The 21,673-nt window shown below is 53.2% G+C and overlaps 1 pseudogene; it reads left to right on the forward strand.

Moving 5' to 3' along the window:
* Nucleotides 1-393: 393 nt before the first annotated feature.
* Nucleotides 394-21,335, forward strand: LOC103825876 (aryl hydrocarbon receptor-like; annotated as a pseudogene).
* The last annotated feature ends 338 nt before the right edge of the window (nucleotides 21,336-21,673 follow it).

Genomic DNA, 21,673 nt, shown 5'->3' on the forward strand with positions numbered 1-21,673 from the left:
AGCCTCAGGTGTGCGTGCCCTTCTGCACCTGGCGAAGCACCAGGTGGATTGTTGGAGCCATTGGCAGCCACGGTCCGGTCCGCACCTCCCCTCAAGGCCCTCACATCCCCACCCACAGCCCCTTCACGCCTCAAATCCTCCTTCAGCACCCTCACCTCCTCGTTAACCCCCGCTATCCTTCCCACCCATCATCCTTTCTCTCCGCCAGCTCCCACTCCCCCTTCAGCCCCCAAATCCCTTTTCAGCTCCATCACACATCAACCCCCCGCAGCCCCAAATCCCCGTCCATCCCCGTCTCCCCCCCCCGCCGGGGGCGGGCCGCTCCCGTTCCCGCTCCCCCTGTCGCTGCCTCTCTCCCTGAGGGAGCGGCGCTCGGGCGCTGCCGGCCCGGCCATGTACGCGGGGCGCAGGCGGAGGAAGCCGGTGCCGCGGGCGTGAGTGAGGGCGAGGGGGCCGGGGAAGGGCTGAGGGGTGTCCCCCTTCCCCAGTAACGCGGCTCTGCCCGGCAGGACGCGGCCGGGCCCGGCCGAAGGCGGCGGCTCCAACCCGTCCAAGCGGCACCAGGAGCGGCTGAACCGGGAGCTGGAGCGGCTGGCGGGGCTGCTGCCCTTCCCGCCCGACGTGGTGGCCGGGCTGGACAAGCTCTCGGTGCTCCGCCTCAGCGCCGGCTTCCTGCGCGCCAGGAGCTTCTTGGGCGGTAAGGGACGGGCGCGTTCCCCCGGTTCCCCCCGCAATTCCTGCCCGGAGCTGTGTGCTGTCCCCTCCTCCCTCACGGCCGCCTCCTCCTGCAGCTGTGTCACCCCTCCCGGGATGTTGTTGCACCCCATGGCAATTCCTTTCCCCACCTCTCTCCAGAATTCTTCGTGGGCTTGTTTTCCTCCACAGAGTATTTTTCACTTAAAATTTCTAGTGGTGTGGGTTTTTTTTTTTTTTTTCCCCTAGAGTTTCATGGGGTTTCCCTCACCAGAAACTTGTTTTCCTTCCCTCCCAGAATCGTGCGTTTTTTCGCCCGTAGAATTTTGGGATTTCCTCCGCCCTTTCAGGAGTTTCGTGTCGATCCCGCCTCGAATTTTGTGGGATTTTTTTTTTTTTTCCTCTTCGAATTTTGACAGGTTTCCCCCACTTGAATTGTGTGGGTTTTCCGTCCTCGAACGTTTGTGTCTCTAACGGCGTCAATTTTTTTTTTTTGTTCGGGTTTTTTTGTTTCCCATTGAAATTGATCCCCTGGTTCCGCCTCGAATTTCGTGGATTTCCCTCTTCGCTTGCAATTTTGGGTTGGGTTTTTTTCCCGTCGAATTTTGGGTTTGGTTTCTCTCCTTCCTGTCCCCCTTGGATTTTGGGGCTCCCTCCCACCCTAATTTATTTTTTCCACTTCAAATTCTGGTGGGTTTCGCCCCCTCGAATTTTGTGTCGTTCCTGTCTTTACGCCCCTGGAATTTTGTTTTCCCGTCCCCCCGAATATTTTGTTCTTTGCCTGCCCTAGAATTTCATCTTTTTACCCCTCAGAATTTTGTTTTCTTTCCCCTGGATTTGCTTTTCCCCCTGTTCTAGCCCATGTTTCACTTCTGTGCCGTCTCCAGATGCTGGGCTGGAGCTGTATTCGACCCTGCCATGGGATCAGAGGGATCTGTAAGGGTGAAGTTGATTCTTTGTGGGTTCTCCTGAGGTAAAATTCTGGTTTACGCGGGAGGGTTGTGGCAAAGCCCTGTGCGTCCCGGCTGGGGAATTTCCCCGTGGAAGTGACTTTTTCCCCTTCTGTTCCGATAGGCTCACGGTGCTGGGGGCGAGCCGGAATTCCCCGTGGTGTGCTTACCCTTCATCTAGGGGCGTTTTATTTTTGGGAGTCTTTTATTTTCGGGAGCCGTTCCACCGCCCTGTAATTGTGATTAAGAGGAACCCCAAGGAGGGTATTGAGATATCCCTGGGTTTTCCTGATGGAGTAGCAGTGGCTCGAACATGCTGCGTTTTCGAGCCACAGAGTCACCACAATTTCTCATTCAATATATTCAGTGCTTCCCCCTCCACCTTTCCACTCTCTTTTAACCCCGCATTAAGGACTAGCAAGTGGGTGGGCTGGGGAAGGAATGGCCTGGGAGAGTTTTTTGCCTTGCTGCACCAGCTCATCAGGAAATTTACTGTTCTAAGATTGTCTCATTTGCTTTGTGTCCTTTTTCCCCCCTATCGTTCCATCTGGCTTAATTCCATGACACCAATTTTCAGTTTGTCCGAGGCTGTGGGATGGCTTTGAGGCAGGTGTGGCAGGGAAGGAGGGAGAGCTTCAGCCTTTCAGATGCAAGTAGTGGTTGCAGACTGAGCTGAGTCCTTTGTGAATGCTTAATACCAATTTAAAAAGAATCCTTAAATGGAACTCTGGGCAAGCTTATCAACAAAATAATTGATTTTAACTGACATTATTTATCTATCCACGCTGCTTGAGCACTCCCTAAGAGAAGACTTCAGGAAAACAAGGACAAAACCTGGGATGTGCTGCCATGGATTGTGAGGAGAAACAGCTGGAGCAGGTCTCAGGTGTTGCCCATGACCACTGACAGCAATTCACCCAGCAGGTGTATGCCAGCCCATCCCCTGTCAGAATAAATAAATAATCATTGATTTATTAATTATTAATCGGTTTAATAATTAACAGCCCATAATGTTACTTTGCTATCTCGATTTATGCATAGCTGATGTGTGGGGAAGTTTGTATGGGCTTAAAGGTCTTTGAGCTTTATAAAGATGTGTTTTTCCTGAGGACATGAGGATTTTTATTCTTTCTATAGCCCGGAGGGATGCTGTCCCTGCTGCCTCTCTGCCTGTGTGGGGGCACCACTCAAGGCCTGCAGTTCGGTGACAGGAATTGGGGGATTTAAGGCTGCTCAGTGTTGTTTAATCTCTGGAGTGGTGTAGCGATCATCAAGCGCTGCCTTTGATGAGCAGGGTCATTTACCCAAACAGAGCCAAAATCATCCCTCGGGCTGATGTGCTGTGTTGGTGGCTCTGCTGCCAACCTGGTGCCGGCTTTCTGTAGGGCTTTGGAAGAGCAGCGGGCAGGAGCATCCTCTGTGTGTTTGTGGGCTGATTCCACTCCATTTTTTCCACTTGGATCTCTCCAGTTTAACAAAGCAGGAAGCAGCTCAGTGCCAGCTGTGTTCAATAGCTCTGGAGGAGGCGGGATCTCAGCCAAGATCTCCTCCTGATCGTTGCCAGGTGGAAGAGGTTCCCTTTGTGATGGGGCAGCACCGCTGTCCTCTGTGAGATTCCCAGTTGCCTCTCCCTTCCCCCATTGCCTGACTTTGCAATCCCAGGTGCACACTAGTGCTGCCTTGCCATGAAAGAGGTGAGCTTGGGAGGGGAATTGGATCATGGGAGGGGTGGAGACATTGGGAGAGGTGTCCTGCCAGGGAGCAGGACATCCAGCCCATCTGACATCTATCCTGCTGGAGAAGCAGCACTGACCAGAACCCAGCACCTGGACCAGAAGGGCCAAAAGGGAGCTGAGGTTGCTTCCAAGCTGAGGCTCCTCTCCAAACATCAGTGCCAGCTGATTTAAAGGCTTGTACATCCTCCTTTCCCATACAGGTTTCTTCCCCTACAGCAGTCCTCCCAAATGCCTTGTTTCTTATCCACCTAGGTTCACAAGTATTTTTAATTCTCATTCACTACCTTGACCTTCCTCCCTGCTCTGCTGGAGACTCTTTCAGCTCATGGGGTTTGGTAGAGGTGGGACTGTGCTTCAGAGCACCTGCCTGTCCCCTAGCCCGTGTGCTGCTGTCGGTGGCTGTGCCACTGCTCCAGGGGGTGCACAGCATGTCACACCAGCTGTGTGCCAGCAGCTTATCCCTGTGGTGCCTAGCCGGGCTGCTCCCCTCTAAGCCCTCCCTGTTCTACTTCTTGGAGGAAGGGCCCAGCAAATGCTGCTGGGAGGGGAGGAGGGGTCTCTGTCTCTTCCACCTCCTTCACCCTCTGGAAGGAGGGAGAGAAGGAAAGATGCTCCAGGGAAAGGTTTGTTGTCTTGCTCTGCGAGAGGATTTCTTACCAAAAAAAGAAGATGCCTCAAAGGCACCTTGTCATGTGTCTGTCGGGTGTCATCTGTGTATCTTGGGCCACTTGAACTCCTGGTGAGAGGCCACCTGGCAGATGTCACAGTGGTCAAGGGCTCACTTCAGAGAAGCATCCCTAGCAGTTTGTTCCTGCAGAGTGCTGGGAAGGTCATCCGAGCTGTCCTTCCCATCCTATAGCGAGACTGACCCTTTTGGTGTGTGAGTGTAGCCCCTATTGGGCACTCACTTGCCTCTGGGTGCCAGCTGTGAGTCCCCAGGGCGCCCTATGCTTGTCACAGCTCTGTGCCTGATGTTCAGTGATTCATCTGTGGGATTTCTCTTGATGCTCTGAATCAAGTCTAGGGTTGATGAGCTGTAGGAAGATGTCAGTCCGTGGTGCCAGGAGCTGCATGTTTGAACCCCACAGAAATGGGCTAGCCCTGCCTTGAAGTGGGAATCCTTGGAGATGCAGATGCACCTCTGCCTGTGTGCAGCATCCTGCCTGGCTCTCTGGGCAGCTCAGGGGCATCACTGGCAGAGAGGAGAGAGAGAAACACCTCAGAAACTTGTGGCTTGTTGGCTGTACAGTCTGTGATTGTGGGTCAGAGTTGTTCTGGGCTCTGCGTGGGTTTGAGCATAATTGGGTCTCTTCCATAGGGAAGCTTAAGGTCATGTATCCAAAACTTAAGCAGTTTTTCTCTCCCATGTATCTTTAAAAGATAACACTCTTGGGGATGTTGGGGGCTTAGGGATTTTCCCAGAGTCCTCTTAAAATCATTGGTGGCTGCTGTGGGATCAATGTGCAGCCTCCAGTCTGAGCGTCACCCTTTGAACTGTGATATGAACCGATTGTTATTGCTGGAGCTGTGGTGGCCCAAAAAGTGCCTGAGCTGCAATCAGGTCGGGCTGGAAAAGTGCTTTTAATTCTATAATTATTATAGGCTATATGAGTGTGCCCCTGAAACCTCTGCCTAGGGATGAGGGCTTGAGCTGGAGTGTGTGGGACTAACGCTGCTCATCCCTTCACATGCGTGCCTTCCTTCCTCCCGAGCTGTTTGTCAAACACAGTAGAGAGCTGTAGCAGCAAAGCCTGAGGGCTGGTTTAAGAAAAATAAAGCCTGGTCCTGTGATCACTGTGCTCTCTTAATTGCCTGGGTAATGAGCTGATCTCAGAGGATCAATTTAAGGTGGAGAATTCTTGTGACTTCCTTAGGTAGGCGCTTTTCCTGCTGTGTGCTTTCCTTGCCAAGTGTTTTCCCCTGACTCTCAGGAAAGCAGCTGGTGGGAGGCTGTTGGAGCTCCCTGGGGCTCACAGCGGGCTCCCGGGGGCTGCCTGCTCTGCTGCCTATGAGCTGCTGGGCTGTCTCAGGGCTCCTGCAAAAGCAGGCTGGGGAGCAGGTCTGGGAAGAAACTCCAGGCTGAGGCTTTGGGCTGGGATGATCTTTCCTGGTCTAGTGGAAGGGGTCCCTGTCCACAGTAGGGGAGTGGAACCAGGTGGTGTTTAAAGTCCCTTCCAACCCAAACCGCTCTATGATGGGCACTAAAGCTCCTGAGGGAGGAGCACTGGCAGAGGGAGGGTTCAAGCAGTTGGTGATGCTGCAGGAAGAAGGAAAATCTGGCAGGTCCTTGTCATCTTTGTCCTTGTTTAAACTCCTGCACATGCTTCTCCCTTTGAGACCCAAGTGACACAACCAAAAGCTACGTGTAGGCAAGGCCTCCTTGCTTCTAAAAGTGCAGTGAGATCTCTTAAGAGGCCATTCATTATTAACCACACGTGTTCTTGGAAAGCAGGGCATCTACACCATTCCGGCAGGGATAAATAATGCATCTGTTTAATGAAATTTTTGCCAACAGGGAACTGTGGCAGGTCTAAAGTTAAGTAAAACTCTGGTATCCATTATGAATTAACAAATGGAAAGTCAGAAACTATTTGCCAGTGGCTGGAAAATGGGATTTGAACAGCACTGATGAGAACCCAACTGATGGTTCAGCAGGACAGGGAAAAGATGGCTTTGTGGCCTGGTGTCAGCAAACCTGTGCCCACTTCCCTCACCATTTGCATGATGTTTTCTAAATTTCCAATATTTTCTCTCATACTAACAATGAAATGTAGGAAAAACCAATGTTGAGGGGTTATATGATGTGAGGAGAGTGTACTGAGCAGCAGAGCTGCAAGTCCTCTGCCCCTGAGCAAGGAGAACCTGGAAAAGTGGATGGGAAAGGGAGATCTGGAGATCCACTCGTGGGAGTAGAGACTTTACTGTGAGGTAAGACCTGTTCTTCAGGGAATTGGCACAAATGACAGAAAGAGGTGGATAAAAGGCAGTTTTGTGAAGAAATCAGTCAGTTCTTCCCCCCGAGTGGCTTGTGCATTTTGGGGTGTTTAGCAGAAGGCTTGTAGGGAGCACCATTACCAAAATCCTTCTCTGTCCCCCTCTGTCCCCACTGTCTGTCTGCTCAGACTGACAGTGGCCATGCAGATGGCCCAGCCCTCTCCTGCAGCTCTTGAGGAGTCAGGAAGCAGTTTGATTTCCTTCTCCTTCATCAACACCTGGAGCAGGTTTGGGATCAAGTTGTTTAAGTTTTCTCCTTTGCAGTCAATGGCTGATGGAAGCCCTGCTCCCACTAGGAGCTTTTGGTGTGTGGAGGGAAGGGGCCTGGGAGATATCCTTTCAAAAATGTTAATTCCTGCTTGCTGCTGAAGAGATTTCCCAGGTCTACAAAGCCCTGACAGGTTCAGGAGTTCACTGGCAAACTTCGTAGGCAGCGAGGTGTTCCTGCAGCACCACATGAAACAGACTGCCAGGCTCAGAAGCACCTGGAGATGGAGGGGGGAAACCCACCCCTGGTGGCCCCTCCTGCTGTCCTGGTGAGAGCAGGAGGCCAGGCAGCAGAGAGCTGGAAACCGTGTGTGAGGATGACCACAGGGCAGGGAGCGTCGTCCTGCTGTGGGGAGGCAGGGAGCTTCTTCCCCAGAGATGAGAGAGATTTTCTTCCTCTCAGCTAAAGGGCTTTTTGTGGCCAAATAGCCTGCAGGGCCTGGCAGGAGCTGTTTCTTGGAAGAAATAGCATGAAAGTTGTGCAAGCCTCGCTGCTTTCAGGTGACCAGATTCTCACCTTTCTCACCTCCAGCAACAAAGGTAACAGACTTGGGAGGTGTTCTGATGAAAGAAGGAATGATGAATCTGACTCTGTTCTCAGAAAGCTAATTTATTATTTTATGATACTATATTATATTAAAGAATACTATACTATTCTAAAGAATACAGAAAGGATACTTACAAAATGCTAAAAAGATAATAATGAGAACTCATGACTCTTTCCAGAGTCCCGACACAGCTTGGCCCTGATTTGCCAAAGAGCCAAAACAACTCACACCAGAATCCAATGAAACAATCACCTGTGGGTAAACAATCTCTAAACACATTCCACACGAGCAAAACAGAAGATAAATAAAATAATAATTGGGTTTTTTTTTCTCTGAGGCTTCTCAGCTTCCCAGGAGAAAAATCCTGGGCAAAGGCATTTTTCCAAAGAATGTGAATCCCACACAAAGGTGACACTGGTGGCCAGAGGGAGGGAGCCCAAGAAAAGCCACTTCTCTCCTTTTTATTCTTATCTTTTTTTCCTGCAAGTGCCTGTCCCCAGTTGTGCAGCAAGGGCAAAGGCTGCACCTGGTCTTGCTGCCCTGGGTGAAGGAGAGCTCTGTGCCTGGAGTGAATCCCGCCTTTCCGGGTGCCTAGCTCCAGGCGCGATGCACGCAGCAGAGAGGATGTGGCGGTTCCCCGGCTCCTTCTGCTCCGTCAGCCTGATGTGCTGTGACAGTTCTGCTGAATTGCTGACCCCAGGGGCTGCGCGGGGCTATTTATGGACACACCAAGCTGGGGGACACCGGGCAGGTTGCCAGCCTTCTGTGGCCACAGCCAAGAGCCTGTTCTCTTTGGGGATCCTTGGCTGGCTCGGGCGGAAAAGGCGCTGCTTGGTGAAGTTCATGGGGGAGCCTCCATTGGAATTCTGATTTATCCCTCACACCCTGGTGGTTGGATCCTGTTCGGTGGCAGACATCCCCACAGAAGATAGCGAGCTGTCCTTTGCTGTCAGTGTGTCTCCTCTGGCCCCACAGCCCAGATGCTGATAGTAAAGCCTGGTTTTAGGCAGTGGTTGAGATGAAGATTTCTGTTTGCAGGGGCAATATCAAGCCATTAAACCAGAGCCCTGAGCAGAGAGCAGCACCTTTAGGTGCTCTCCTGTCAGCCAGGTTTATTTTTATCTCTCACCTCCAGTGCAGCAGGAGGAGCTCACGGAGGAGGACTGGACTTTAATAATTCATAGCTGCGCATTTCGCTCCCAGCGATCAGAAAAGTGAGTTGCTGGAAGGCCGCTGGCACAAACCTGCTCCTTCCACAGCACAGGGCCATGCCTGGCTGTTGTGGCCTCTCTCAATGCTGCTCTCCCCGATGGCCTCAGTCCTTCCCCAAGGTTTTGTGCCAGCTCCAGTCTGGACAGGGAACCCTGGGTGGTCCCTTGGGGGGAAAAGGGTGAGGCCACAGCAGCCTGTGTGTGTCCACCCCAGCTGGCTCAGGCCTGACCCACAGTTGTACAAACACGTGTTGTAACCTCAGTCCTGGTGTCAGCCCTTCCCTGGCCAGCTCCTGAAATAGTCTGGGCAGGCTGAGCTTGGGCAGTTCTCCAGAGCTCCCAGAAGCAGCGGGACTGCTGCTGTGTCAGGTGTTTTTCTGTAAGCATTAGAACTGGGCTGTGCTTTGCCTTTGCTTACAGAGCAACGTCAGTCTTTGGGATGGTCCTGTGCCTGGTGGAAGAACTTTGTCCCCAAAGCCTGACTCTGGAACATCTGCCTTTTGCAGCATCTGAGATCCTTCAGGATCAGCTCTGTGCAGGTGGAGGAGCTGAGTTTAAGCAGCTGCTTTAGCAAAGCCTAGGGAGAGCAGAGCCTGTTACAGAGCCTGGCTTTGTTTTTGTGCTGGTGGCTGTGGCCTCCTGACTTGCTGTCCTATTGCTTCCAGAGTCCACTTGTTGCTCCCATTGCCCCTGAGCTTGGCAGCCCTCCTCCTGTTCCAGGAGCTGGCAAAGGCTGGTCCAAGAGAGCTCTTGCTCCCTCTGCGAGCTGGCAGGCCACAGTGGTGCTGCAGCTGGTGTTTCACATCTTTCCTCCCAGATCCCAGTGGGAGCAACAGGTTCACCAGCAGCCAAATGCTGTCCTCTGTCCTCATGGTGCTGGCAAGAGGCTTCCCAGCTTTCCTGTGAGGTCCTCTGGATGGGCCTGTCATGCACAGGCTTGTTGTCATCTTACCCTTCAATTTTTATCCACACCAAAATATCCCCAGGAATCGTTCTCTTGGGGAGTACAGAACCAAATTTAGGGGCACATCCTTCAGTTCAGCTGAGTGACAGATTCATGCGTGTGGATCGTGCATGGACCGCTATTGGATCTTGGCTGTCTGTGTCTGGATCTGTGTGTTTTCTATGTTGTTTTTCTCCCACTGTGAGCTGTGGCTTGCCTTAATTTGGTTGAGTAAACCCACTGGGTTGCTGAACTGTAATGAGACATTGACTGAGCTGTGTCCTTCAAAATGGCACATTCCTGATCCTGGGATTTGCTGCAATGCCTCATGTGTGGGGCAGACTGCTGCTGCTGTGTGGCCAGGAAGGCCAGGATATGGCCACAAGGCCAGGGCAGTGACTGTCCCCTGTGCTGAGCATTGCTGAGGCCACATCTTGAATCCTGTGTTCAATTTTGGTCCCTCACAATATGAAAGACATTGAGGGGCTGGCGCATGTCCAGTGAAAGAAACAGAGCCGGGGAAGGGTCTGGAGCACAAATCTGATGAGGAACAGCTGAGAGAGCTGGGAAAGGCAGTCAGCCTGGAGAGAAGGAGGCTCGGAAGGGACCTTCTTGTTCTCCATAACTCCCTGACAGGCGAGGGCTGGGTTCTGCTTCTAGGGACCAGGGAACAGGACAAGAGGAAATGGCCTCAAGCTGTGCCAGGGCAGATTTAGTTTGGGTATTGGGAAAAATTTCCTCACAAAAGAAGTCAGGCATTAAACCAGGCTGCCCAGGGCAGTGATGGATGCGCTGTCCTGGGAAGTGTCCAGCAGACCTATGGATGTCTCACTTGGGGACGTGGTTTGGTGGTGGTCTCAGCAGTGCTGGGGAATGGTTGGGCTCTATGATCTTTCTTCAATTTTAATGATTCTATAATTCTATGATTCTGATGCCTAGCTGCTTTAAGGATCCCTGGCTTTAACTGCTTTTTACTTATAGGTTGTTAAAAGGGGGACAAAAGGAGTAGGGGGGTAAAAAATCCTCAGACTGAAACAGTTGAGGGGTGGGGAAACATCCTGTAAAATCAACTCTTGTGAGAGGTGAAGCAAAGGGCTGTGACTGCATGGTGCCTTCCCCTGCACTGTCCAGCTTGCAGCATTCCAGCTGTTGTGGCAGTGTGTTCCTGCAGCACTGATGTCCCTTCCTTCCCTTTTCTTGGTGCAGTTGCTCTGAAGAATCCTGGTGCCAAGGAAGCCCAGAGGGACGGAGCCTGTGGCACTGGACCAGCTCTGGGCTCAGCAGCAGTGCCAGAGGGTGAGATCCTACAGGTTAGTGCTCCTCACAAATGCCTTCATGGGATCCTCCTATTGTCCCTCTTCCAGCTCTTTTGAGTTGTACTCCAGAACCAGGCTGTTCTTTTGCTCATGGCAGGTGATTTGTGATTTCATATGGCGTAGCTCCCTGTGCTTCTCACTGGGCAGAAATTTAAGACCTCCAAAGGTCCCCAGGGCAGAAACTGTTGCTTCTTCCCTGCTTTTCCCATTATTCCTGGAAAAAGTTGCCATTTTAAAATAGTCCATATGTAAGGAACGTCTTGCTGGATTTCTGAACATAGTGATTCATCTTTTCTGCTTCCCCGCCCTTGTGTGTGCCAAAGGTACAGTGTGAGAACCAAACTGAGCGAGGTGCTTGAGTGCAGTTTTCACCATGGGCACACTGATCCTGACTCGAGGCTTTTGTCCAAGCACTGGTGAAAACAGGGAAGAAAACATCATGGGAGTCTCCCCTGTTTTTCAGGAGATGATGTGTGACGCAGACAGGTGCTGATGGGCCACGTGCTCAACCCTTAAACACAGGGTAGGTGGGTGTATCCCAGGAGCTCTGGTTTTCACTAGTGGACGACTTTGGTGATGCTGGAGACACAGCTGGTGGTACTGCAGCTGCTGTGGTTTGTTCAGAGGTGCCAAGAGGTCACCTTCTGTCCCCAGACTTGCCCAGAGAATGGGATGAGGTCATGCTCTGGCAGCACGAGGTCCTGCAAGGACACAAGTCTGCCATCCCCTGCCTGGCACCTGGGCACAGACTGTGGCACTGTTCCCTGCCTGGCACCTGGGCACAGGCTGTGGCACTGTCCCCTGCCTGCCTGGCTGTCCTCTAGCCCAGGCTGAGCGTGCTGGGCAGCCCCAGCTCCCATCCAAGTGCTCACTCAGCACAAAGTGTAATTACTGTCCTGCCTGAGAGCTGAGGATCTCTGTGTCTGGTGGGAGAAGTGCTAAAGCCAGCCTGGTTAATAACCAGAAACCTGAGGGTTTTCCCTCAGGGTATAACAAAACTGCTCAGCACGGCTTGGTGGGGGCTGATGTCCTGCTCATCAGCTCCTCCCACAGTTGGGTGCCATCCTTTTAGAGGTACCAAACTGCATCTGAAAAGCTGGTGGAGCTCTCTCAGGGTCTACCTATGGGACCCTGGATGTGGCAGGAGCTCAGAATCTGTCTCTGTACCCCCCCAAAGAAACATTTCTTCATACTTATAAACATACTTCCACCTGCTCTGTCACCTCTGATGGCCAAACTTCCTTTGTTTCTCGGTCCGCTCTGATTCTTCCCCTCTCTTCCTCTGAAGCTGCTCAAAGGGTTAAAGTGCATTTGGCAGTACTAATTAACCTCTGCAGCAGATTCCCACACACTGAGATCAATCCCAGTAAATAGAGAGAGTGTTTGTGCCTGGAATAAAGGGAAGGAGAGGGGGGAGAAACTCTGACCTGGACAATGAAACAGGAGTTGGCAGCAACAATAGCTGGACTTGGGTGGGACTCCATGCCAGGCCCTAATTAATGCTGATGTCTGTACATGATGAAGTGGAGGAAGCAGGCCAGGGCTGGCTACTGTGGCTTCCCTGCCAGGTTAGTGGTACAGGATGGTTTTGGCTCTGAAAAACCACAGGGCCCAAACTGCAAGAGCCCTGCCTTCCAGAGACGTCCTGCTTTGTACTGCCAGTGTCCCCATGAGGATCTGTTGCACTTAGGGAGGGGTGGCCACGTGCTGGTGTCAGGGCAGTGAAAGCCCCTCAGCTTCTGGGAAGACAAACCAATGATTTTCATGGGGTTTTCACTGCCTTGGCTCTTGGGCAGCACCACGGGCTTGAAGGTGTCTGCTGGGTGACTCGGGATTTTCAGAGCTGGGGACACTGAGCCACAGAGCGATGTCTGCCAGCTGGGCTCAGGGAGTCCTGCTGTGGAGCTATTCTCAGCCCTGGCAGAGGGATGACTAGGTCTCCAATGCCCTGGGCTGTGTGCCACAGAGGCTTGTAAGGGTTGGTGCTGTGCCTGTGGCACTTGAGGGTGCTTCCCTGGATCCTGTCAGTGCCTGTGTCACCAGTGTTCTGCCTGTGGGCTCCTGCCTGCTGCCAGAGAGCAGGGATGGAAAGCCAGGGCTCCTGCAAAGGAGCTGCACTCCCAAAATGGTAGGGAAACTCCTCTGCCCCTTCTATGCTTCTGCATGTGTTCAAGGACACTGTCATCCAGCAGCTTGGTCCCTTCTCATGTGTCCTGTCCTGCTGGGGGGTTTTTAGCTCAGGGAAAACCCCCAAATTGCTTCCCCAATTTATGAAATCACTAGCAATGAGCCTCTCTTGAGTAAGACAGAGGCTCTGATCAGCTCAGCCTATTCCTGCCAGGAAGGCCAGTGCTCCCTTAAATATTGCCTTTGCAGTCCTGGAGCTTGAGGAGTGGATGGACGGGCCAGTGAACTGTGAAATGTCCAAGTATGCAACATTAAAAATGCAATGGAAACTTCAGATTGATGGTTGCATTTACTCTTCTCTGTGGGGAGGGCGTGGAGCTTCAAATCCACACAGACACAACAGCTGTGGGTATTCATTTTGTGAAAACAGAGCACAGCATTCAATCTAAGGGGTGTGGGGTCTGCATGAACCAGGTGGTATTACAGAGGAAGTGATCTCGGGGGATTCTCCAACCTAAATGATTCTGCGATGTATTGGCAGAAAGGAAAAGGTGCCCTGGGGTCACCCAAGGATTTTGTATTTTTCCCCCAAGTTCAGGCACCAGACTCAGCCTGAATTCCCTGCTGCTTTGGAAGAAACTGGCTTTTCAGAAATCAGATTGTTTTTGCTACAATTTCAAATCCAAACCCTTACGGTTTAGCTTTTGGCTTTTCCATTTCCACAGTTAAGGTCCTTTCAGCACTGGCCACCTTGAGGAGGGAATGGGCAGCAGAGACAAGACCTTCCTTGGCCTTGCTCCTTGCCCACGGACAGTCCAGGCATTCCATGGTCCTTCCCCAGGCCACTCCTCTGGAACCTGGGATGGCTGCCAAGGCCCTCAAGGCTGTTGGAAAGGCTCATTTCCACCAGAATGGACCTGTTCTTGATGGTGTCCACTTTCATACTGCAAGAAGTTCAGAGGCTTTTATCTGCTCCCTGCACAGGACGAGGATAAATGTCCAAAGCTGAGTCTGAGTCAATGCTTCCAGGATGGAAGCACAATTTTCCATCAGTCTGGATTAGGATATTCCCAGGCAGCTATGTGGAAGAGCTGCATGAGCTCAGAGAGGCCATCTGTGGTGGCTCAGCTGCCTGCTAGCCAGGCTTTGGGTCCATGTCCTGCTGTAAAAATGGAGTGCTTGTGGCCTGTACCTGCTGATCTCTCTCTCCTACAGGCACTCAATGGCTTTGTGCTGGTGGTGACATCAGAAGGGCTGATATTTTACTCCTCCCATACAATCCAGGACTATCTGGGATTCCATCAGGTTGGTGGGACTCTGACTTGCTGTGGAGGGCCAGTTTTCCCTTGGTGGTGGTGGTGGTGGTGAATAGCCCCAAGTTCCCTGCAGGGAGGAGGCTCTGCAGGGATCACAGGCCCCCAGGGAGTTGTTTGGGGCTTTCCCTTGGGAATTTGGACCCTGTATTGCCAGACGTGGTCACTGGTAGGTGACAAGGCACTTCATCAGCCCATAGCTACTTTCCAGCAGCCATGTTGATGGGCCTTCATGGGGTTCATGGCCATGGGGACCTGTATGGGGTTCCTTGCCCAGTTTGCCTGGGACACCCACTCAAACCCTGGTAAATCCTGCAAGGCTTCAACACTCTGGGCACCCAGGTAACCTGCAGAACAGTAGATCATATTTACAGGGAAGTGGGACTTCCCTGCAGTGCTTCAGCTGCTGTGGTTTGGTGTCACCCACACAAACCTGGCTGTCACCAACCACTGTGGCAGATGGCACCTGTCCACCTGGGCACAGGGAGCAAGTGCCAGGGCATTGTTCTCTTGGGAATAGTGTAGGGATGGGGTGGCCTTGCTGCTGTTTTGTTCCCTAATCCATGTTTTCATCTAATTGCCTAAGTCAGCACTAGGATTTTGAGTTGTGGGGATGTCAGAGGGAAGCTGTATTGGCTCTTTAGGCTTCTCAGGGAAGGAAGTCAGGCCCAACAAGGGCAAGGAGTCCTTAAAGCCAGATGTGCTGTCTGTTCTCACCAACATCATTTCTGGGGAAAGTTTCCAACCTCATTTAGCCAGGGACCCATTTGAGCACCAGGGGAACTGGGTAAGCTAAAACCAACTGGGGCCATGACGGGCTGTTCCTGGGCGGGACATGAAAACTGGCACTGGGGACAGGCTGCAGAGCTTACAGATGGCGTGTCCCCTCCAGACAGATGTCATGCACCAGAGTGTCTTCGAGCTGATCCACACCGAGGACCAGCCGGAGTTCAGGCGCAACCTCCACTGGGCCCTGGACGCACCACGCGCTCCTGGGGGTGAGCCCTCTCCAGCAGGTAAAGGCAGGCTGCCCTCCTGGGTGGCACCAGGGCTGCCCCGGGGTGCTGGGACCCCAACTCGCTGTCACCACTTGCACCCATGTGGCTCAGGCCACGGCTTCCTTCCAGTGTTGTGGCTTTTCTCCCCCGGTTTCTGTTGCTGTGCTCTGCAGACTGCTGCAGTGCCCAGTGCTGGGCACCTCCAGCCCTTGCTGGGGTGAATCCTTACTTGATTCTCTCAATCCCTCTCTTCCACAGCAGAGAAGAGTCTTGGCTCTTCTGCTGTCATCTACAAGCCGGATCAGCTGCCCTCAGAAAACTCCTCCTTCCTGGAGAGGATCTTTGTGTGCCGCTTTCGCTGCCTCCTGGATAATTCCTCCGGCTTCCTGGTGAGTACAGACCCTCCGCAGCAGGAGAGGGGCAGGATCACCACAGAGGGTCATGCCAGCACTGAAACCACCCCCTGGAAAGATCCCATGCTCCTTTCTGCCACGTGCAGCGCTTGCCTGACTCAGCAAGAGACTTTCCCTCTTTTTCATAGGTTTGGCCTGTACCTACAGCCTCTCCCTGTGAGTTTTGTTCCTCTCCTCTCAGAAATGCTGAATCTTGAATAATCAAGTGCTTTTCTCCTCTGTGTTTTGCTTGGTTTTTCTGTTAAAAGCATGTCTGAAGATCAAGTAGCTGGTGGTCATCCCTCCTTCACTCTGCACTGGAGAGCACAGGGTGCCCAGGGAAGCTGTGGCTGCCCCATCCCTGGAAGTGTCCAAGGCCAGGTGGGATAGGGCTTGGACAAACCTAGGATAGTGGAAGGTGTCCTGGCCCATGGCAGGGGGATTGGAACGAGATGATCCTTAAGGTCATTCCAAACACAAACCATGCTGGGATTTGATGATTTATTCACACCAACTCTGTAGACAGATGTCTTCCTTTCCATGCAGCTCTCTTCCTTCTCACTTTTCTGCATGACACTGAGCTTTTCATCTCTTCCCAGGCTTTGAACCTTCAAGGCAGGCTGAAATTCCTTCATGGGAAGGACAAAAGGTCTGAAGATGGCTCTGTCCTGCCCCCGCAGCTCGCTCTGTTAGCCATCTCCACGCCCCTGCAGCCGCCGTCCATCCTGCAGATATAAACCAAGAACATGATCTTCAGGACCAAGCACCAAGCACAAGCTGGACTTCACCCCCTTGGCGTGTGATGCCAAGTAAGCAGCAGAGCTTTCAGTGCTCCATTCCTGACATCCCCCCCAGCCTTGCCTGTGAGCTTGGTGTGCTCTCTGTGTCTCACAGGGGGAAGATTGTCCTGGGCTACACCGAGGCGGAGCTGCGGACGTGTGGCACGGGGTACCAGTTTGTCCATGCTGCTGACATGCTGTACTGTGCTGAGAACCATGTCAGGAGTAAGAGTCCCCTCCCTGGTCCCTTGTGCTGATGAGTGGGTTGGGACTGGGGCAGCTCGATTGGCTGCTCTGTCAAGCCCAGTGGCTCATTCCCGCAGGATGCTTTGCTGTGCTGCTCCTGTCACTGCAGGGAGCTCGGTGTGGAGTGCAGCGAGAGGTGTTCAGCTGTCGCCTGTGCCTGCCAGGCACACGGCTGCTGTTTCCAGTTGGAAAGGGCAGTGTGCCATGGTGGCAGCACTGGTGCTTCCTCCGGCAGTGCTGAAGACGGGCGAGAGTGGGCTGACGGTGTTCCGGCTGCTGACCAAGGACAACCGCTGGAAGTGGGTGCAGGCCAACGCCCGTCTCGTCTGCAAGAACGGCAAACCCGAGAACATGGTGGTCACACAGAGACCCCTCGTGTATGTGCTGGGCTGGCGTGGGCACAGCCTGGCTTTCTGCATGGCTCTGGGATGTCCTGAGCAGGGCAGCATGTTGGATTTGTCCATGCTGCTTGTGCCTTTTAAAGTAGCAGCTGTGGGATTCTGTGCTTGCTGCTGCTCAGCCACATCCCTGTCTGCAAGGCCACTCCTCAACAGGGGTGATGCTCACTTATGCTGCAGTTTGGTTTATGTGTGTGTGTGTGTGTGTGTGTGTGTGTGTGTGTGTGTGTGTGTGTGTGTGTGTGTGTGTGCGTGTGAATGCATGCATGCTGGCTGTAGCAAAGGGGCTTTGGCTTGCAGGGATCACAACTGCCCCTTGCAGAAGCACTTGTGGGATGGGTTGTGCACGTGTCAGCCACAGTGTCCTCTTCCTGCCCTGCAGAGATGAAGAAGGAGGAGAGCACCTTCGGAAGTGGTCCATGCATCTTCCCTTCACCTTTGCTACAGGAGAGGCACTTCTATACCAAAGTACTCATCCTCTCCCAGGCTTCCCTGACCTTTTCCAGAACAAAGGGAAACTCAGCAAGTCTAAGAAGGCCTCCTGTAGCCACGCAGGGCGCTCCCAGAAGAATGGCATTGACCCCAGGTCTCTGCTGGCTGCTGTGATGCAGCAGGACAAGGCGGTGTACACCTCCTACTCAGCTCCCATTCCCAACCCTTCCTTCAGCAGCACTTTCCAGCTCAAGGGTGTGTCCATGCCAGGTGCAGGAGAGGATTCCTGGAGTATGGGCACAGCTCCATCTTCTTCAAGGGGCAACAGCCTCCAAGAGAAGCTGCTGGATTTGCAGCAGGAGGACCCTCTCCTGGCCACCATGGACTTACTCTCAATTAAGAGTGACCAGAGCTGTTCCAATGAGCTCTTCAGTGCTTTGGAGGGCGCGGGCTTGAGTGGTGAGGACCTGGAGCTCCTGCTGCTGGACGAGAAAATGGTGATGGTCAGTACGGACCCAGAGCAGTCCCCATCCCTGAATAACAGCCTGGCCAGCAACCAGATTCTCTCCTATGTCCCCAGGCTTCCAGTGCATGGGCATGAGGGAGGGCAGCAGGTCTGTCCCCTGCCAGACACGCCCCCAGCCCGCAGGGAGGCACTTCCAAGGACTCGGGCTGCCAGCTGGCACAGCATGCAGGGCAGCCCAGCACTGGCCTGGCCCAGCCCCCCATGCTGCTGTGGGAGCAGCCCCTCAGTGCTGTTCCAGGGCTGCTCCCAGAGCTGGCTGAGCAGGAAGAGCTGTCCAGTGGCTTCCAGTGGAGACCAGCTGGGGAGCAGACTGTGCTCCACTCCTTCCAGCCAGTGCAGGGCAGCTCAGCCCTGGGAGCCTCCCTGCCCACAGGAGCCACCTGGGGCCCAGCAGCTGCAGGGAGACTTCTCAGTCATGCAGCCCCTCCGAGAGGATATCCAGTAGTCCTTCTCCCTGCCCAGCCAGTGCCAGGACCACGTGGCACCAGCCAGCCAGCCCAAGCACCATCACCTGCTGATGAATGGAGTGTGTGGCCCCTGGCCCAGCTCTTCTCCACAGCCCAGCCCATGGCAGGACTGTGTGTGCCCTCTGCTGTGGGCTCCAGCTCAGCCTGGCATTCATGGCCTCAGCAGAGATGTGATCTCCCAGCCCCAGGGCTGCCTGGGCCCCAGGCCTGGCCTGCCCCCACAGCAGTTTAACCTGGATGGATTATGCAGTCTGGATGCTGCCGGCACTGGGGACTCCTGGGAAGAGATGGCTCCATTCCCCAGGATTTTTCCCCCTCTCTCTCAACTCATTCTTGAAAAGCAGCTGAGCTCTGTTCTTTCTGTGCCCCAGCACTCTTCCCCCAGCTCAGCTGCAGGGCGCTTTGGGAGCATCAGCAGCCCTCTGGAGACACTGAATTCCTATGGGACACGTGGCTCTGCGCAGAGCCAGGAGGGCAGGCACAGGGTAAGGGCCTTGCTCCATCTGGGGCTCAGTGTTTTCTGTGCTGGGAATCTGTGCAGCCAGTGCTAATGACCCCCTGCCAAGCACCTCACCACTGCTCTCTCTATCTCTCTCTCTCCTAGCTCGGCAGCCGCTGTGTTTTGCCCAGCTCTCCCATGGGAGTGCCCCAAGTCCATCCAGTGCTGGGGGAAAGCCTGGCACTGCCCTGCCAGCCTCAGCCCCGGGCAGAAGTGCTGCCACATCTCCCTCACGCCTCCAGGGGGGACTTCTATCTCTAGTAGAGTCAGGAATGGATAAAGCAGGACTTTTCCCTGGGGAAGGAGCTGCCTTCAAGCTGCAGAAAACAAACCTTCCCCGCTGCTGTGCGCAGCCTGCCGGTGCTGTTGATGTTGGTTGCTTTGGCTCACCTGGGGGTTTTTTCTCAACTTGCCACCATCCTGCTCCCTGTGCTGGTGTCCCTGGCGTGGGGAGGGACAGCAGCAGGCAGCAGGGCTGGAGGACAGATTTCCCAGGGTGCTGGAGCAGGCTGAGCTGTGGTTGCAGGTCACCCCATGAGTGCAAGCAAAGCTTTCACCAAAGCTTTGTATTTCCATGCACGATCCAGCATGGCTACCAGCCTCATGAAGGCCTGTCCTAAAGAAAGACACAGAAATGTTTTCACCTTTGGTATTACATTTCCTGCCATGCCTGCCAGGAACCTGTGGCCGTGGCCATATTGTACAGATATTGCCTGTTTTGTAAGGAAAATGAGCCCTGTGTGGTGTTCTTGTGCTGCTCTGGTCCTTCCCCACCCCAACTTTCCCTGTGTCCCAGGTGTTCCAAGTATTTGGGATCCAGGTTAGAGCTCCTGTAGCAAACAGCCTGGGCTTTGCTGTACTGTACAAGACATGCTGAGATTGACTGCTAAACTGGTTTTCTCTGGGGGCTGGCCTCTCAGGTATTCTCAGACTTCAAGTCTCCAAGTTTTCCATTCAAAAACAGAAATTTCAATAAGATAAAGAAGTATAATGCTACTTAATTGTAAGTACTGAGAGAGTGATGTTTTCCCACAGAAAAAAATCCCTGTCGTGGTTTAAGAGGAAATGAAGTTTTTTGTGATGGTGTGGGCAAGCCAATCGGTGTTCAGATTTAATATTGGCACCTGGTTTGTCCACTGAGGGCATGGATACGCCTCTGAGAACACAGGGGTTAAAAGCTGTGATCGGCCAGGGGAACTTCCTCTTGGAGTTCCGCTTGGGACTGAGCAGACCCCCCTGCCCGGCCAGAGCTGGGCGGGGGTGGGAGGGGAGCCATGTGGCTGGAGAGGGAGGTAGGCCAGGCCTGGGCCCAAGGGTGGAGGAGAACATTGCAAGGGCTTCGGGCAGCCATCCTCCATTCCCCCCCACCCCCCGGAGAGAGAGGAGAGAGAGACAGAGCCGGTGCCTGTGCCGGTGATAGTGGCCCGGAGTGAAGGAGAAGGGGGGGGTGCCCAGCAGGGCAGCCAGGCATGGGAGTTGATGAAGTAAACCGGCAGGGAGCCTGGGACTTTTAACCCCTCTGAGGAAGATGGGAACCTTGCAAAAGCTGAGTCTTCCTGAAGTTGATGAGATTGAGAAGATGTTGAGATCGAGAAGATGTTGAGAAGAATTCTAGGTGGGAGGAGATGATGGAGTGGCTTTGGGCTGGACTTTTCTTGTGTAGCCACAGCAGAACCACGGGTGTTCCTGTGACACAGAGACTGCATTCCAGGGGGAGGCGATGGCTCAGAGCCAGGAGAGTGCAGTGATGTGGAGGAGTGTGAACAGAGACGATGGGTGAGGAGGGTGGTGGTGGTGCCCTCCGCTTCGAAGAAGAGAGAAGAAGATGATCTCTGTTCAAGAGACCCCTCGGCCCCAGGGGGTGAAATTTGGGGGGGGGACAAGTGTCCCAAAAGGAGAAGGACTGTGCTCTCTTTGGAACTGGACAAAGTATCCTTAAAGTGAAAAACCCTAGAAGCAGCTCTGATCCATGTGCAGTGGTGAGAGCACTGGACATGGAAGGAATGTGGTGCAAGAGGGACTCCTCTCTCCTCGAGGAACTGAGAATCGATTATCTAAAGGGTGGCAATGGAATTGGAAATTTGCTGGGGGGAGGAGGAAGAATTTGGAAGGTTTTCATCTTGTGTTCTATGTGTCTTGTGTGTCTTCCTTTGTAGGTTTAGGTTAATAAAGTTTTTTTCCCTTTTAACCTTAAGTTGGAGCCTGCTTTGCTCAGTCTCTGATCACATCTCACAGTGGGTGCCAGGGAAGGAAGTGATCTCGTGGGGGCACTGGCATTGTGCCAGGCTCAAACGATGACAACCCCACAGCCCATATGTGTGTGTATACCATGAGTTGACAGATTTCTTTTTATGCCACTCCAGTGGAAGGAAAAAACAACCTCTTACCATCCCAAAGCAGCATCCTGTGGCATGGGATGAAAAGGTTGTTGAAAATCAGAAAGACGGGGACTCTTTAAGAAACCTGACGAAGCTCATCCCTCCTCCAGCTCGCCCAGCTTTGCATTCATGTGAATTCCTCTTGGTTTTGTTTCAATAAATGGTTTTGGAGCTCCTCTCTGATGTTTCCCTTGCTGGTTGTGTCTCTTCCCAATCCGGAGCACGTCAGGGTTTGCTAGCTGCAGCACTGGTGCTCAGGCCTTGCCACTGGTGACCTGAGATGGAATGGGTTGGATTGGAAGGGATTCTGAGGAGCACCAGGAGCCTCTGGGATGCACACGCTCCACCTGTCAGCTCCTGCCATGGACGTTTGAAAGGGATTGAGAAATCTGACAGAGAAGGGTGAGTGTATTAAAAAAAAGTACAATATTCTTTATTCTGGTAATATGTAATAGATATG

Source organism: Serinus canaria (genome assembly GCF_022539315.1).
Source record: "Serinus canaria isolate serCan28SL12 chromosome 7 unlocalized genomic scaffold, serCan2020 HiC_scaffold_29, whole genome shotgun sequence".
Classification (NCBI taxonomy): Eukaryota; Metazoa; Chordata; class Aves; order Passeriformes; family Fringillidae; genus Serinus; species Serinus canaria.